This window comes from Passer domesticus, chromosome 2 (genome assembly GCF_036417665.1).
Source record: "Passer domesticus isolate bPasDom1 chromosome 2, bPasDom1.hap1, whole genome shotgun sequence".
Taxonomy (NCBI): Eukaryota; Metazoa; Chordata; class Aves; order Passeriformes; family Passeridae; genus Passer; species Passer domesticus.
The window spans coordinates 70,158,256-70,176,301 of record NC_087475.1 but is presented as its reverse complement, the minus strand read 5'-3'; the positions used below and the strand labels follow the sequence as shown (position 1 = coordinate 70,176,301).

Below are 18,046 nucleotides of genomic sequence, written 5' to 3'. Positions count from 1 at the left end.
TAACTACTTGATAGGTGCTTTGCTTATCCCACTTAACCCTTGTAAATGCTGCTTTGATAGCAAGTCTTTCCAGTCACCAGGAACCTTTAGTGCACCTATGGCTTTTAAAAGGGTCATTGAATTAAAAGTTATTGATTCATCTGCCCTCTGCTTTTGAATGCAGGGTTTGAAGTGAGGGGCTCTTTAAAGATCTCTCAAGTTATAGTGGTATCATTAGCACTGTAACAAGTGCATAGGGCATCTTGCATCTTTCTGAATGCAGAGAAGTTGTCAAATTTGTCTTTTTCGGAATTTTTTGGTAATTTTTGTCTGAAATGACCAGCTATTGAAGTCATTGTTTGGCATTCTCTTATTCATTTAGGGAGGAGCTCCTATTGCCATAAACCTCACCATAGTTTTTTACTGTTTTTTTGCTTCTATTGTTTGCTTGCATTTCTGCAGTGTTAATTTGTATTCATTGCTAACAGTGTCTTTCCCCCATCTGTTATGTACTATGCATTTGTTTTACAGATTTCTTTGCTGCTGCTTTCACTCTCTGTAGCCAGGACTCTTCAACCATAAAAGCTTCCTTTCATGTCTATAGCACAGTGACTTTCCTTTTTATTTTTGGCACGTGATAAAGCATCCCTTAGCAGGTCCTTTTATATTTTTGTATGTGACTGTTTTGCCCTGCTCAGTTTAACATATGATTTGTTTTTCATTTTGAGAAATGGTCTTTCTAAAATATCCAAACAAATAAATTAGATACTGGTTAAGATTGCACATTATTTTCCATTTGCAAAAGAAATTAGAACATTGCCCTTTGCCTGTATTGAATCATAATTTTCTGGTTAAAATGTTTACCTGTATCCAGTAGGAGTCCAATATGATATCAGCTGGAGCTGATTTCACTGCTCACTTGTATTAAGCCATGACTAAAATTTGCAGACTTTCCCAAAGCCACACTTTTAAAGTAGTCCTTCCAGAACAGATTCTCTGCTAGAATAAAATTCAATGTGACAATATTTTTCATACCTTTGAGGGTACATGCTTGAGAAGAGCCTCACTTGATGGATTTCTAGCAGACCTCAGCCTCTCTCTGTTTGTCATTTGCCAGTACTCCAGATTCTGTTTTTCTTCTTGCACGTGTGGTATCCATGGCTTTATCTTCCCACCCTTTTTCTCATAAATAAGTACAGTGCCTTTTAGTGTTTTGGGGTTTTTTAATCGTGTGTTTTTTTCTGTTACCTTCTTAACCTTTAAAAGAATTGAGCTTCCTTTTTGAAAAAGGCAATTCTAATATTTACTGAAATGAAGCCCAGTCATTGCCATTGCAAGCTTTCAGGGGAATGAACTGTTTGCCCTTTTAAAAGTGAAGCTATTCAAATACCACAGTATGGTGAAAGAATTGCTTTCTATTTCTAGCTCTGCAATACACCAATCACAAGTATTTTGGCCATTTGTTTTGACATGGGGAGGCTCTTGTTTGCTGGTCAGACCTCTTCAGTTGGCAGCTCCCAGCCCATGTGGCCTTTTGCAAGCCAGTGGACACTGCTCAGCTGCTGTGCAGACAAGGCAAACTTCCTGAGCTGGAGCTGGTGCTGCAGCTGGCTTTGGGGCAGGCTTTAAAAAGCAGTTGAGGTCAAAAGCTGATAAACCTTCTCTTTACTCATTCCTTGGGAAGGTCTTGAAAGTAAGGTTGTGAGAAATGGCTGTTACTGCGATAACCAGGTAAATGTTTTAGTGAAAACAGCCTGCACCTAGAAATTAAATTCTCACTAAATGAAGCAAGTAGCTGGTCAAGGTGTGATCTTGCTGTGATTCCAGAAATGACTCTTGCATCTAGATTTGGGGAGGGTCTGCACAGAGAGAAGGTAGTTCACTTGAGGTGATCAAATGCAAATGCCTGAGAAAAGCACAGTATAATACTGAAATGTGTCATCACAAAGGTATTTTGACAACTAAGTGCCATGAGTGGAGAACCTGTAGAATGATTCACTGTATGTATTCAGGTGGGTTGTGAAAGCCTTACTCAGCACTGGTGAGGCAGCACCTCAAATCCTGTACTCGGTTCTGGGCCTCTCACTGCAAGGATGCTGAGGTGCTGGAGCATGTCCAGAGAATGGAAATGGAGCTGGGGAAGGGTCTGGAGCACAAGTCCTGTGAGCAGCTAAGAGATCTGGAGTTTCTTAGCCTAGAGAAAAGGAGGCTCAGGGGAAACCTTGTTGTTCTCTACAACTGCCTGAAAGGAGGGTGTAGCCAGGCTTTTCTAGGTAAGAAACAGTAGGACAAGAGAAATGCCCTCAACTTGCATGAAGGGATTGGCTATGAGGAAAAATTGCTTCCCAGAAAGAGTTATCAGGCATTGGGACAGACTGCCAGGGAAGTGGTGGAGTAACCAGCCCTGGAGGTATTTAAAAGACGTGTAGATATGGCACTTGGGGGTATGGTTTGGTGCTGGACTTGGCAGTGCTGGGCTAATGGTTGGACTTGATGATGTTAAGGGTCTTTTCCAACCTAAATGAATCTATGATTCTACATCTCAAGTTTCTGGTTTCCCATCTATAACCACATTGTTACTGACTTGTTTCTAAGGAGCAGCATCCCAGCTGGAAACAAGTCCACAGAGCAGGAGTTAGCTTGTTGATGTTTTGGGACAAGAACACTGTTTTCATTCAGTATTGTGTGGCTTAGTAGGAGGATGCCTACTCCAAAAATCCTTCAGTGTGAAGAATTAGTCAATTAAAGTGAGTATATAAACAAAGGTTAAGAAATTATTTGTCTGCAATGACAAAATAACAACAACTTCATAAGCTCCTGGTTTAGCTTGCTTAAAGTTACTTGCAAAGAATCTTCTGATATGTTAATTATATTATTCATATTGTTTTTCTGAATTTCAAAACAAAGTGTGACCTGGATTTCAAAGTAAAAGTGCATCAAAGCATGCTGTGCTTATTTTTCATAATTAATCATGTATAAGCCAATTTTATGGCAAAACAGATAAATGAGGTGTCAGAATATTTGTTTGTAAATACTTTGCTTCAAGATGTTAGTGCAATTTGGTTCTTAGTTTCAACAAAATCCAGTCTATCAGTGTAGGATGAAAGCACAACATGTTAACAAATACTTCAGTTAAACTCTAAATGGATATACCATAACTGGAACATACATTTGCTTTAGTTATTGTAGTGTGTGTACTAAAACAGACAAAAAAGGCACAGTGAAGTATTTGACTAATAACAAAAGCCCATGAACATCATACATGGGTGATTTTGCATAGTGAAGTTTAACAGCTGATGATACATGCTTTGATGTTAAATAGGATTTACTGAATTCTACTGTGAAGTGCCATGGAAAGGTATTATTTTATAGCTCACTTCAGTTGCCTCACTAGCCCTGTCTAACAAGTCCTGGAATTTAGTATGTTATATACACAGTATCTTAAGTGCCATCATTACTCTTCGTTTTAACTAGTGCTAGTTTGAATCTTATGCCTCTTCTTCCCAAAGCTGCCAAGTGGTAGAGGACATAGCTCCAATGAGACAACAATTTAAACTTTCTCAGTGAACCAGTTTTGGGAAGAGTTTTGCTCAAATGCAGAGTTTCACACTGAGGCAGCGTGATTAAAAGCCTATGGGGGAATCAAGCATGGGAATGGTTTTAAAGAAGATCAAGGGACTGAATGCAATTTTTTCTTCAAATGATATAATTAAAGAAACAGCATCCTCATTAGCATAACACACTAAATGATAAAAAGAATTGGACAGATGCCTAATCTTGAAATGCTTCTTAATTTACAAGTATACATTTTAAAAAGAAAGCAATTGAGGTCTGTTCTTTCTAACTGCCTGCCTGAATCATTGAAACTGCTGCTTATATAACATACTGTCTCAAAGAGGGACAAAATACACAAAAATTAATAATGCATTCCAGGATATCATCCATATAATGTCAGTTGCACACTTGTATAGATGCTAGAACATCCGCAGTACTTGAGGTTGTCTGAGACTGGATGTCTACCACACAAAAAGAGGAGATGTTCTCAACTGGGGCCATATGCAGCCCTTAAGCAGTCCAGAAGCAGCTGGCATAAAAATGAAACACTTTTTTTTTTGGTTGATTTTGATGTTAATTGTGGGAACTCAGTACATCACTCCGGATGTCCAGAGCTACCGAGACAACCCTTGGGGGGCTCGGAGGCCCTAGAATGTTGCCAAAAGTACCTGGTGGCTTGACTTTGATCCTTTTAAAGAAATGACACCTGAAGGTGAGGAGATGAGAGAATTTCAGGTCTGAATGGTGAGGGGATGTTATTCACTTGTTAGAACTTAAGTTAGAATGCACTGTACAGGGGGGTTTTATGTGTTGTACAGGGGGGTCTAGAATTCTGTGCATGGATCAGGAGTCCCAAGATGGAGGAATTTGGGTGTGCCCTGTCCTTCTTCTTTCTTCTCCTTGACATCCATGTTCAGGATGATGTTGGCATGTGTGGATTGGTTCATAGAAAGAGTACACTTGCCAACAAGGGCAGAAAGTATTGGGAATTAAAGGTAAATATCTAATACGTAATTTTCATTATAAAAGAGACAACTGCCCCGTGGGCGGGAGAGAGTGCCTTTGGCTGTCTTGCTGATCAGACCTCGGCTGGACAGACAGAAAATCTTTGTAGATAAGAAATAATAAACTCGACTGAAGACCTAAAGCAAGAGTCCAGACTCCTTCTTCGAGAGCGCGGCGTGCCCAGAACCACTTTTTCCCGTGCTGGGGCAGAGACAAGCAACAGCCGACCCCGGCAGTTAATTATCTGTAAGGTGATTGATCTGAGTTTATGATCACATGTTGAGCCACAGAGAAATGTATTTGGAATTCCCATCAAGTTTAGTTTTTGAGGAGAATTTTTCTGAATTCTTGCAAAAATAGCTTTGTGGTTTTAATGAAATTGTGAATCAAATGTGGCAAGAAGAAGGTGGCATTTAGGTTGATGCCTCCATGACTTGCCTATATTCTGTTCTTGTCCAAAATAAGCTGTGATGCTGCAGTTTCCTTTTCTCTTTAAGTTTCATCCTACTTCTGTTCCTTTACCATCACATCTATAGACTCCTAAAGGCCTTTGAGATGAAACAAAAATCTTGTGAAGTCTCAGAATTATGTTGCCGCCTGTGAATGTGGGGAGGTTCCTTAGACTGCGTCCAGAGTGCTGAAAAAGAGGTGGATATGTGGCAGAGAGGGATTTACTTGCTCTCCTCTATGTGGAGAGTTGTTCTGCACTGCCCAGCACTCAGCTCAGGGTCTCCTCAGGGATCCACAGTGCCCTGTGCAACACCCTTATTTCTCTATTTTACTTCAGAAAAAAATCTGCATTTTTTTTCCAGTAAAAATTTGTGAAATATGGCGATCACCAGAGTACTTGGGCACACAGGATGAGTGGTATTGACTTTTGAATTATTCCACTTAACAGCCTCAATGCAAGCAGGAGGCTGGCTGCAAATGAATGTCAGTTTTTCTAGCTGGAAGCTGGAAAAACCCCTTCCTTCTAGTCCTAAAGCTTCTCAGATGGAGAGGTAGGAAGCACCACTGTGAAGTTGCTGTGGCAGCCAGAGAGCAGAGAGGCAGGCTGCAGTAGGCAGTCTCTACCATAACAATATTCTGCTCCTTTGAAGCTTACGTATTTTGGTAGGTACAAACCCCAGTTTAATATTAGATAAGGGAAAATCATCTACTGGTGAGCAAATTGACAGGTCACTCTAGAAAGTCAGAAGATCTACTGGCAATAGTGTTAGCGTTGTTGCAGGCTGGGTTTGTGTTTAGCATCAAGTCTGCTAAGAAAATATTACTACTGCTCAGAAGATGGCATGGCAGGTAATGTGCTCTGTTTTCATCTTGACCTTTGGAGTAATTTGGAGCCAAAGACCTGCCTGTTTGATTTTTTTCTTGTGTCTTAACACATCAAGCTGAATGTGATCCCTTTATATCCTGCTAGTCTTTCATATATGCAGAAGTAGTAACTGTGAGGCTGCAGAGTTCCGATCTATAAAAGGCAGCACTATTGATCTTGCTGATACAAGTTCAAAGCACTGTCTGGAAATACATGATAGCTCTAGAGAATGAATCAAGGGTGTGCATTTTTGAGGCAGTGCTGTATCTCATTCAGAACTGTGGTTGCCCCCAGTGAGTTGCTAACACTAGGATGTGAGCATCCCTCCATATAGTCAATCTGATGACTGGTAGCACTTCAGCCATTCAAAATTCAGTGTTGCAGTCTGTAGAACTCTGCAGACTTTCTCAGGGCTTTCTGTCCATGCATCCCTGTTCTCTGCATACTATGCCAGGGGCTGCTTCACTGGCATGAGGTATAGGATAGAGGGTGACCCTTCCTCATCCACTTCAAGGATTTTGGGATCTAAAGGTGTCCTTTGCTGGCACAACATCTGGGTTTATTTATCAGTGAGAAAGATGGAGACAGGCTGACATGGAGGTGTGTAGCTCTGTGGCACTGGAATCTAGTTTGAGTGTACTTTTTGGGCCTGAGAATTCAATTCTTCCCCAAACAAGACATTGTTATCTAGTCTGTGCTCATGGAGAGCTTGGTATAACTTGTGTGAGTAGTAAGGACTGAGACTAAAACTGTCTTCCTTGTTTTGTTTGTTTGGGGTTTGTTTGTTTGTTTGTTTTTTCTAGTAGATTATAATGATATTCATTACAGTCGTACTAATTTTTCTTCTGGATCTCCTGATATTTCATTTTTTTTAATGCCTGATTTGCATACATGTTATTTATACATATGTGTATAAGCTTTTTCTAATACCTACAGTTTGAGGAGAAAAAGCAATGCAACTGTTCTTGAAGTTTGAATTAACAATTGACAAATGTGTTTTAATTTATTTTTAATGGTTTGGAGCAATGACATAATTTTTTAATTGCAGGGTTTTTCAATGCAAAATTTATTCTGCTCTTATTTATTTCACTGACTTTTACAGCTAAATAGATGTAGATTTAGTTATTTTAGGATTGTAGGCTGGCATGTATATTTTTCTAGAATTCAGATAATTTCTGTCAGATGTAATCTGTTTACATTTGAGCTGCAGCTACAGGTTTGTCTGTGTTCACTGTTGGGATCCATCACTACAGTAGCTAGGAGGTTTCCCAGAAACATCAGCATTGATCTTACTTTTCTTCTCATAGGGCAAGGGTTTAATCATTTTCCTGCACTGCTTTGTTCTTATTACATTAGTTAATATCGGGATAAAATACTTCATATTAGTTTTGACTTTTTGAAAAAGAAACACTTACCAGAAACTTGTAGTAAGCTTTTTGTCTGTGCAAATATTACTCGGGGTATGAGCAGTTACCATGTGTCAAGGTGCCTCTAAAGGAGAGAGTGAGGCTGCTTCTTGTTCAAGTGAGTTTAACTCTTGAGGAAGAGGAGGTCTTTGCTGACATGATAAACCATTCAAAAAATAAATGTAGGAAGCTTGGAGCCTGTTTTCTATTTTCTGATTTGCAGGAGCATTCTTCTTCTGTCTGCCCTGCTGTTTAAAATTGGTTCCTGTAAAATTTGGGGCTTTATTAATTTGACTGACATTAAAATGCTGTTTCTATGGAGTCAAAAGTGTGCTTTGCATGCTAGTTCCATAAAAAAGCAGAGAAAAAGAGTAAATAATTGTTCCACCTTTGAATATGAGAAAAGATCAAGAATACACCAAAATCCTTTGTTTAAAAATAAAGGGAAACATGTATGATCTCTCTCCCAAATTCTCCTGAAGAATTTGTTAGATATTTGTCTCTTAAGGATTTTCTGAACAGAGGAGGCCTGAATCTAGGCATATAGCTGTCTTTAGAATGTGTATTTTTCTCGGTTTTCATTCACAAAAGGTAATATAAATATTTCATATATTTAGGGGTTTATGTTACTTCTAGTTTAGACTAGAACATTACCAAATTGTGAACCTGCCACAGTTTTTAGAGAAACCCACATAATTCTATTTTTGCAGCAAATACATGCTCCACTCTTAGTAAATTTCAAAGACTACATTGCTAAAATTCCCTGGGCAATTGGCTTGGCATCTGCTAAGTTAATTCCCATGTAGTACTGTAATAGGATATAAAGTAGAACTCTGGGGACAAGTGATAATGTTCAGTGAAGATGAAACTCTAAAGGATATGAGTAGGATTGCTTTGCTCATGTCGCAAGTGGTGATGAAGAGGTAGAAAATTTTAAAGAAAGTTTAGAGGAGTAGATGAAGGAGATTGAGCTCTTCCAACACCAAACCTGATCCCAAATGGGAAGAAATTATTATTTGCACCCTGTATCATATAAATGATTGAGATAAAACTTGCTGTGACAGTGAGAGAAAATAGGTGTTGACTGTCACCACCTTCCACACCCTCAAGGTCAGCAACCAGACTTTTCTTTCCCAAGTCTCTCTTCTGGTCTCCCTTGATTAATCCATGCTATAAATTCCTCGCTTGACTCCCCTACTCATACCAGCTACTTTTGCCATCAGTAAAAACCTTCTGTATCGGTTGTTTTTTTTATTTCCCACCTTCCTTCACCTGGGAAAAAGGCAAGAACAGTGTGCTGAGGGTCAGGAAATACCATGTTGCCAAAAGATTCATCCCCTAACTAGAAGAGGCCACAGCACAAATTATAGTGGACTGTGTGTAGATTCATACTGACATGCTTTGAAAATAATGCTTTGGTTCAGTTAGGAGAAAATTTTGTTATTCCTCCACTGACCTGCAATTATGTGATGTGGTATCATAGCCCTGCTAGTCTGGATAGAGGCAAGGGGGAATGCTTATCTATTGATAAAGAAATGAAGAAGGAAACAGCTCTTTGAAAAGTTACTCTGCTGCACTTTTTACCACTACTGACGGGTCTCTTCAAACTTTTCTATGCCTAACACATTTTCTTCCTCAACTTTTTCATCTTTTTTTTTTTTTTCTGAAAAAAATTAAATGTTCTTGGATTTATGTTCCTGCTGTTGACACTGCACTTCACATGAAAAACATTTTATTTGGAAACATGCTGATGTTTTTGCCCAGACATTACTTTATAAATTCATCCTCTCATCCCCTTCCCCGAGTGGGGGATTTTATTTAGCTCCTGGATGGGACTGACCTGGTTTTACCACCTTCCACAGTTGCAGTTACCACTGCTTGGTCAGCTCTTTCCAAGACTATCTGCCTGATGTCCTGCCATGGCATTCTGCACCTTATTGCATCTCTGGTTTCTCTCTGTGAATGGCTCATCAGTATTTCAGGCATGTAGCTAAAATAAATATTCTGCTTTTTTTTTTTTCTGTACATTTTTCTGTGCAGAGAGCTGACTACTTCCCACTCTCACAGCAGGGAGTTACCTACACATTTTATTTGAAATCCTGTCATTTTTCCTGTAACACCCCTTAGATATTCAGTGCCCCACTTCTGATGGAAGTGCTTTTCCCATCACAGCTGTGTACATCAGCCACTCTCCTGACCTGCCCTGCTGCAGCACCTTTTGTGCCGACCCCCTTTTGCTGCCTCTCATCTGTGGCCAGGACAGTAGAAAGTTCTTATCCTTAGCCCTGAACGCCCTTAACATCTTTACCTGATCCTTGGCCACTTTGACTCCTCACTCATGAACCACTTGCCAGTGACTCTAACAACAGCACTATTACATTTGTTACATTTAAACTGATTTTATTTCCACACACTGTGAACTGGTGAAGCTGAATGGGGATGATGGTAAAAATAGTTTTGTTGTAATGTAGTTTACCATAATGAGTTTTGTGCATGGTCAATAATGGTGGGTCAGTTCTAATCTTGTGGGGGGTTTGGGGTTTCTTTTTCTTCTAATTATGAAGAAAATAACTAGCAAGAATGTTAAAGATTTCAGTTTTCTGCCCTTTGGTGCAAGCCCTTCCTGGAAATGAAAAAATCTCTTCTCAAAGATAGACAATCTATAAAGTGAACTCCATGGATTAATTTCAGCATTTTTGACTTTCATGGTCAAGAATAAGCAAGGAAACTACTTGGGACTTGAATGTCTCATCTGGCTTTGCACTGAGTTAGCTCCAGTAACTCTACCACAGAGTAACATCTGAGTTATACAGTGTTCACTCTCAGAAAATCTTCTGAATTTGAAGGGACCTGCAGGAACCATCAAGTCCAGCTCTTATGTGAATGGCCTTTTATGGACACCCAATTTACTGGGGTGGGTTCTTTGATTTAACAGCAAAATTTTCTGTTTTAATATGGGCTGGCTGAAAAGGGGCTTTAAATCAGCACATAATAATGTAGAATGACACTCATATGAGAAGTGAGGCTTGTCAAGTCTTATTGGCTTCACTAGCCATTTGGATGAATCAGACCACATATCTTGTTCTGCCAGGCTCTGCTGGCTTTTGCTCAGCTTTCATGTTTAGAGTAAGGTGGTGGGAATCCAACAACAATCCTTCTTTTCTAAATCCTCTGAAAGGTGTTGTCATGGGGGTCAAGTCTCCATCAGATCATCCTGTCCTCATCAGTGAGAACAGAAATTCTTCTTGGGTCTTGCAGGCACTGCTTCAGAGACATCGTGTCCTGCCTGTTAGATGTCCTTGCCCATGGTGACAGATGCTGGGCCTAAGTGATCTTTAAGGTCCATTCCAACCCCTTAACATTCTCTTATTTTTCTTTTATTTTATTTTTTCATCTGCTTTTTCTTATTGCCTTCAAAAGTCTGGGAATACAGTTTTCACATGCTTACAAGTTCCATTCAAATTTCAGTGGATTGAGCCCATTAGGTCTTCATTGGTTTGTTGTATTAAGAACACACTCTATGTCCTCAAGACACAGTATTTTATAACAACCTTCAGGCTTTACCTCATTTCACTTTTTAAATGTTATTAAAGGAGTTTGGATTTTACCTTAATTTTCTAGCTTATGGTACTGCAAGCTGCATTGAAGGAAAGGGTGCTGCTACTATAAAAATCCAGCTGGCTTATGCTGTGTTCTTGGAGTAGAGTTTTTTATCAGCTGGAATTACAAAAGCTGTACTTTGCCACTTCATCCAAGGGAAGCATTAATGGCACTGATTCTGAAAAAATGCATCTGCAAACCATTGGTAGGACAATATCCTGAGGAAAGTTCCACAGCAGAGAGTGGAATTGACAGTCCTGGAGTCTCATTTTTTAAGTGTGGAGATCTGTCAGAGCTGGAGCTTCTCTTTGCAGGATGTCTGGTTGTCTACACATGACTTGAGGGCTTTACTAGGTGGAGCCATCACAGAGCACCTCCTCAAGTGCCCTGGTCATCCTTCTGAGCTGACACATCACTTTAATTCCTGGAGAGTGGCTATACACACATGACATATAGCAGTGCAGAGGTTCCTCTTTGCCTTGACTTGCCCAGAACTGTAAATGGCCACTCTTCACTAGAGAGCACAGTTGGTCTCCATTTGCAGTAAAGCTGGGCCTTGCTGATTAGCCGACAAGCCCTCTTACAGGCACCATTTCCTTTATCCAACCGCAGACTCCATAAGGGAACAGCCTTTCTTTCTGGCGAGAGCAAATAAGTGTAGGCAGTTTATTGAAGTAAGGTGGAAGAGTCTATGCCACCTCCTGTTCTGGGTGTAATAAAACAATTTGTGCTCAATGAAATATCTTTGGAGAACAGAAGAAATCTTTATTTTGCTGCTGAGAAGTTGATTCCCACTGATCTAGTGAATGTCAGCCATCTCTGCTGTTTATTAACTTTTATACTCCAAGAGTTCATTTTGAGTATTCTCTTCTGAGAGGCCAGAGAAAATTGCCTGGGATATGGAGAGCAGGGAATATGAAAACATCTCTGGTTAATGCAATAGGTAATCCTCTTATTTGATATCAGTGATAAGCGGATCCTTGATCTGTGTGTACTATGGTCCTTTTTGTAGTCAGGATATTCTGTTAGCACAATGACTAATGTCTCCCTTCCCGACTACATGAATGCTTCTTATTTACACAGCTTAAACTCTTTATTCTTGATGCTAACTGATCATTTAGCAGACTGGCTGCTGGCATGGCTGGGCACTGCAGATTGAAGGAGAGGGCTCTCAGTGACACACATCATTACCCAGGCTCTGGCCCTGGCTGCTGGGGATTGTGTAGGAGTAACGTAAAAATATCTGGCGCACTAAGGCTGAAAAGCATAGAACTGAGCCACTTGCACTGCTTAACTGTTAGTGTTCAGAGTGTCTTTCAGCATGATCTTAAGCCACAGTAGATGCAATGAGTAAAACAAAATCTCTCAGAAAGCTGAAGGTCTTTCATAGCTAAATGTTCAAGAGAATCCTTGACAGCTTCAGCTGTGTCTTAGGATGGTACTTATCACTTGTTTTCATACATGATTTAGGGAAACAATCAGTACAGTACTGCAAGCATGGTTTAAATTTAAGTGGAAATACAGAAGAGAAGGCATTAAACTGAGGTTAGAGAAAAAAGACAGGGGAGGATAATTAGGTGCAAAAATTGAAAGAAGTCTAAGGGGTGGCAGAAATAAAACATGAAGGGATGATGAGGAAGTAAACTTCAGGGACCCAACAAAAGCTTTCAAAAAAGGTGGTGAAATGGTCTGCAGTCTGTTAGAAACAGATACTGCTCCACTCGGGCTTCATCTCAATGGTGTATGTTGTAGACTTAGAAGAGGAGAGCTGGAAGGCATCCTGAGACATCATCTCTTACATGTGCCCCCTCTAAATGTTGCTGACCCATTTTCACATGCGCTGATGAGAATCCATGGCACTCACTAATTGCATGGGTACTCTTTTAGACTCTGCTCAGGCATCTGGAAATATTTAATTGATACCAAGCATGACTGGAGGTTGAATCCAGGTACTAGGATAGTCCCCTCAGTAAAAGTAACCTGAAAAGTAACCATGTGTTTACATCAGGCGCCAGTATTACAATGGTAAAACCAATCATTCAGGAGGAAGTCTAACAGTGGTACTGGGAATAATCTAAACTTCAAGAGCAATAGAATTGAAGTGTTTTTTTGAAGAACAAGTGTTGAAGGACACTTTGGTTTTTAGCATCCACAGAATTGCCAGTAAGGTAGCTAGAGAAAAGGACATTAGTATTTTGAACCTCTTACTCAGTGTTTTGTAGTTTTGGTTCTTACCAGAGATCTGTGACTGGTGTGATTTATCATCTTTTGCTAGGTCAACAGGCATCCCCATGCTTCTGTTTCCCTAGTTGCCCCATGTTTGAATTATTTGTCGATAAAACTGGAGCTACAACAGACAAGTCTCATGCATGTAAATATGAGTTCTTACACAGTGTTAGGAGTACTTAGAGAGTTTTTCTTGTGTGCAGAACATGTTACCATGTCCAAATAAGAGTATCAGCAAAAATAAGGGTAGGAGGAAGCTGTTTCTGAACTATCTGGTGCACTTCCACTGTGTTCAATTAACTTTAGAGAATTTTCTTATGAGTGCTGGGAGCTCCAATCACTCTACATTCTACCATGAAAGCAATGGGACAGCCTTTAAAATCAAATGTTGATTCAGGAGAAAAAGAGCAAATCCCTTTCACATAAAGAGATGTTGCATTTATCAATTAATGTGTCCATGAAACACAATTAAAATGTCCATATACACCAAAAATTAGTAGAATTTTTAAAACGGGACAATTTTATGGGTTTTAAGACTACAGAATTATGGAAATGGTCACAAAACTAGCAGAACAACTGAAGCTTGGTTTCTATTGGATTTTTCTCTCATGATTAGTTTCCTTTTTACTGAATTGTACAAAGCCCTTTTGTAGGAAGCCAGAGAAGCCACACAGGGGAGAGTCCTTAGTGATGCTGGAATTGCTGTGGAAACATAAATCACAGTAGCACCTCATTAGACAATAGACAGTCACCATGGGAAAGAAACTGTGATGAAGAGATCAATTCCTTGGTGTATCATAAAATACTTACTCCAGTTGCAGCTTTCTCATCGTGAAGGAGAAATTTTCCAATGAAGACTTTCTGTTGTCATGTGAAGTGAAAGCTACTTTACATGCTTTCTTCAGCTCTACTCCCTGATCACCAACTTTCACAAAACTTGTGGGAATTCAGCACTTCCACCACAGTTGCTTGAAGCTGGCCAGGAAGTTGAAAAGAAGACAGGTCATGCATATAAACTGTAGTAATTTAGGATGTACTTGGACATAAAGTAAACCCTTACATGTAAGAGCTCATTTGGTCTGTAATGGCTGGATCTGAGGCTATGGGGTCATAGAGGAGGGGAATGTTTATTCCTTCTATGCTCCCTGCATTACTCTTATGTCATCCTATGAAGAAGTATGGTTCATACTGATATTGGAAATAGGGTGAGAAGCCTGATGGGCTTCAGCTCTGATCTGAGAATGTGTTTTACTGCTGTAAAACACCTTCAAATTCCTTTATGGAAAGATGATTAAAGCATGGAACACCCCAGTGATTAGCATTTTAATACAGTAGAAGGCAGGCAGTAAGATAATCCTAGTTAGCAGGTTCCTCAGAAAAGACAGAGATGAATGTGTGTGGAGAAATCAAGGAGTACTTCTGGATCTCACAATGGCTGAGGGCAGCTTTGACGATTTTGCAGCTCAAGGATTTTCATCTCTATGATTTCAACATGGTCAATCATACAAACACTAAAAGCAAGGAAAAAAAATCCACCCCCAAAAAGCTATTCTACAATTGCATGCTGAAGTGCAGTATGGACAATTAGAACTTCTCTCCTAGACAGTTTCTATTCTGTAATGGGAATCATGTATTGATGTCAGAGAAAAAGTGATTCTGATGGTGATCTTAACTCGCTGCTTACACAGGCTCTGCTACACAGTAACTGAATGTGAATGCTTTCAGTTTAGATAAAGGATAAATACATAAGTCTATTAAGCTAAAATATGCTTATTTCTGAAGCAAATCAGTAATGACTTTTTTCAGAAGCTATGATTTAAAAAACCCAAACAACACAACCCAAAAACCTCCTTTAAGCTGTAGACTTTAATATTTTTTTGTCATGGTTTAGCCTGTAGTCAGCCCCTCGTCCATTCCCCACCAGCAGGATTGGGGAGAGAATTTGCAGAGTAAAAATGAGAAAACTTGTGGGTTGAGATAAAGATAGTTTGATATGGAAAGCAAGAGCTGTTCATGCAAGCAATGAAAAACAAGAAATCAAAATCACCACTTCCCATGGGCAGGCTGATATTCAGCCATTTCCAGGAGAGCAGGGGACCATCATGCAGAACTGTGACTTGGGAAGACAAACCCCATCACTCCAAATATCCCCCCCTTCTTCCTCCAGCTTCACAAGCTGAGCATGACAGCACCTGCTCTGGGATACCCTGTTGGTCAGCTGGGGTCAGCTGTCCCCACTGTGTCCCCTCCCAGCTCCTTGTGCACCCCCAGCCCCCAGGCAGGTGGGGTGTGGTGAGAGGCAGAAAAGGCCCTGACCCTGTGTAAGCCCTGCTCAGCAGTAACCAAAACATCTCTGGATTATGAACACTTTGTTTTTCCCAGCACAAATCCAAAACACAGTCCAGTTAGCAGCTACTGTGAAGAGAATTAACTCTACAAGCCACAACCAGCACAACATGCTTGACATACAAGTTCTTTGTAGAGAAAGAAAGCATTTAATTTTTTATTTCTAGAGGTGTTGCATCTGCTCTTGTGAGCTGCTTAGGTCCATGGTATTCTTGCATCTGATTTTTGGGGATATACCTTTGGTGGCAAAAGGGTTTGTATGTTTTTCTGGCTGTTGCTGGCTTGACTGATGAGAAGTGCTGGTATCTGTCACTGGTTTATTTACTAATAGTGGTCTTTGTACAAGAGCTTATATAATAATAATAATAATGCAGGTGGAAGAGTGTCCTCCTAAAACTATACTGGGAAATAAGCTGTATGTGTATTGTTGCCTATAAGGAGACTCCCAGTTAGTTTTCAAAAGTGTTTATTCCTGGTGGAATAAAGACCTTAAGACAGATTTTTCACTTGGGGTGCTGGTGAGGAAGACCAAACATACCAGGCAGGTTTTTAGCTGTGAAAATAATCAGCATCCAAATCCCAGTGAAAATATGAAGTAATATTTAGGGACTCTTGGCAAATAAAACAGCTCCTTCAACACCTTTGCAAGTTAAAAATGGGGCACTATATTGTATCAACTATATACTTTAAAAACTGGACTCCAATTCACTTTTATTTCAACAAATGTAGATATTAAATCTCAGATGAATAATATGCAGCAGGAAGGCATATTGTGTTTGCTTTTTGGTGTGTGTGTTGGTTTGTGGTTTTTTTTTTTTTTTTTTTAACCCAGAAATAGCTCTAAATAACTTAAATTCAGTTAAAAGAAGCCCATCTGTTACTGTTCTTGTTTTCTTACCCATTATTTAAATGGTAAATATCAAACTGCAAATACTTAACTGTGTTCTCCTCTTTGACAAAGAACACGTGGTGACAGTTCACCTTATTTTTGAAAGTAGTTCAGAAAAACACAGGGCAGGTCTGAAATCATCAGCAGCTTGGTACAAAGTACTTATTCCAATCAACTGCTGCAACATTTCACTCTTAGTTTCTTTAGGTCATGGTTACCTGCTTTTCATACTTACTTCTCCATTAATCTGAAAGGAGGTAACCCTAGCTTGTAGGAATGTTTTAGAAAGGAACAGTTTGCACCCTGTGAATTTTTGAAATGCCCTTTTTATTTTAATGGTCTGCATATACTTTGTTTAATGAGTTTGAAAAGCTTTAATTTAAACTACAGTGGGTGCTCTAGTGCTCTAGTACTACTGCCGAAGCACTGTCAGGCAGCATTGGTTCTTATCCAACAAAACAACATCATCAAAAAAATGTGCAGTAATTTTTCTAACAATAATGGTTTCTTTCATGGAAAACAGTAAATAAATGTGCCTGAAGACTCTGCCTGGGCACAAATTATTTAAAGCTTGCTGCTTTGGGTTTTTTTCCCACGTCAAATTTAAGCTTCCATTTGTATCTCTGCTGTCGCTTGTAGGTTTTATCTTTCTGAACCTAAGGTTTTTCTTTATCAGCCCTATCTCAAAAGCCATTTATTTAAGGTTCTTGAGTTTTCCTACCATGACAAACATCCTATTTTTTTCTGATTTTCTGGGGTAGTCGAGACAAATGCAGTGGGATGAAAAAATAATAGGTTTTCTCTGACCAGCTGCAGTATTATGTTAAGCTACAGGTTTGTCTCTATTAGCAAAGGGCACTGCCAGGCCCCAAGGAGAGCCTGTCTGCTGACCCTGGGAAGCTGCTGGAGCAGTTCCTGTCCTAAATTAGACCCCTGCCAGGCAATTTTCTCCCAGTGGGTTCCCAGGTCTATTTTCAGGAGTTGGAGGGTCAGGCCATGTCCCCATCAGACAGATGCATGCAGTCACCCATTTCAGTCCTATCTTGGAAGGTGACCTTATTCCCAGGAAGCTACTTGGGAATGACTAATTGAATGGGATAGCTGTAGCCTATGAGGTTTCCTCAGCAGCCTGAGCTGACAGTGCTGGCAGCTGGTGAGCGAGGCAGCAGCTCTCCCATAATAGCAGTGTTTGATCCCACATCTGGACGTGCCCCTCCACTAGGCTGATGTAGTGGTGGCATGGGAGGTGAAGAGGCTCCACCACGCTCTGTGGTGGCGTGGCTCCTGTCTGCCCTGCCACCAACACTGGGCTAGAGGTCCTCTGTCCCCTTGCTCTGAAGGAGGTGAGGAAAGTCCCTCAGGACATTTCCTCCTGGGTACAGGAACATGGTTTAGTGGTTGAAGTAATGTATCCCTCAGTGGTAACAAGGGAATCAGAACATGTGTCAGAATGTGATGTTTTCAGGCTCAAGAGATTAACAAAATTATTTGAAATTACGTTGGGTGTTAGTTTGTAATTTATTTTTTCTTATTTTCTTCTAAGCACTGAGTTTTTAATTTGTTTCTCAGATCATTCTTCTCCTTCCACTTCTCATGACATCACTTTCTTCCCATGCCTGTTCCCTCCTTCTGTTGTGTTCTCACATTCCTGGCTGCTTGCCCCACTCATGAATTCTGCTGTATTGCATAGTTTCACTTGTCTGTGACCCACTCCTAGTCTTCTGT

The 18,046-nt window shown here is 40.0% G+C and overlaps 1 protein-coding gene and 1 long non-coding RNA gene across 5 annotated transcripts in view; one reads left to right on the top strand and one right to left on the bottom strand.

The window, feature by feature from the left end:
• MTUS2 (microtubule associated scaffold protein 2) overlaps nt 1-18,046 on the top strand; it is a 265,387-nt gene that overhangs the window by 11,151 nt on the left and 236,190 nt on the right. The window lies entirely within an intron of this gene.
• On the bottom strand, nt 13,670-14,192 carry LOC135294190 (uncharacterized). Its single transcript, XR_010356354.1, has 3 exons — nt 14,147-14,192; nt 13,897-14,061; nt 13,670-13,788 (listed from the first exon to the last, which is right to left on the bottom strand). It is a non-coding gene; the product is annotated as an uncharacterized LOC135294190 (long non-coding RNA).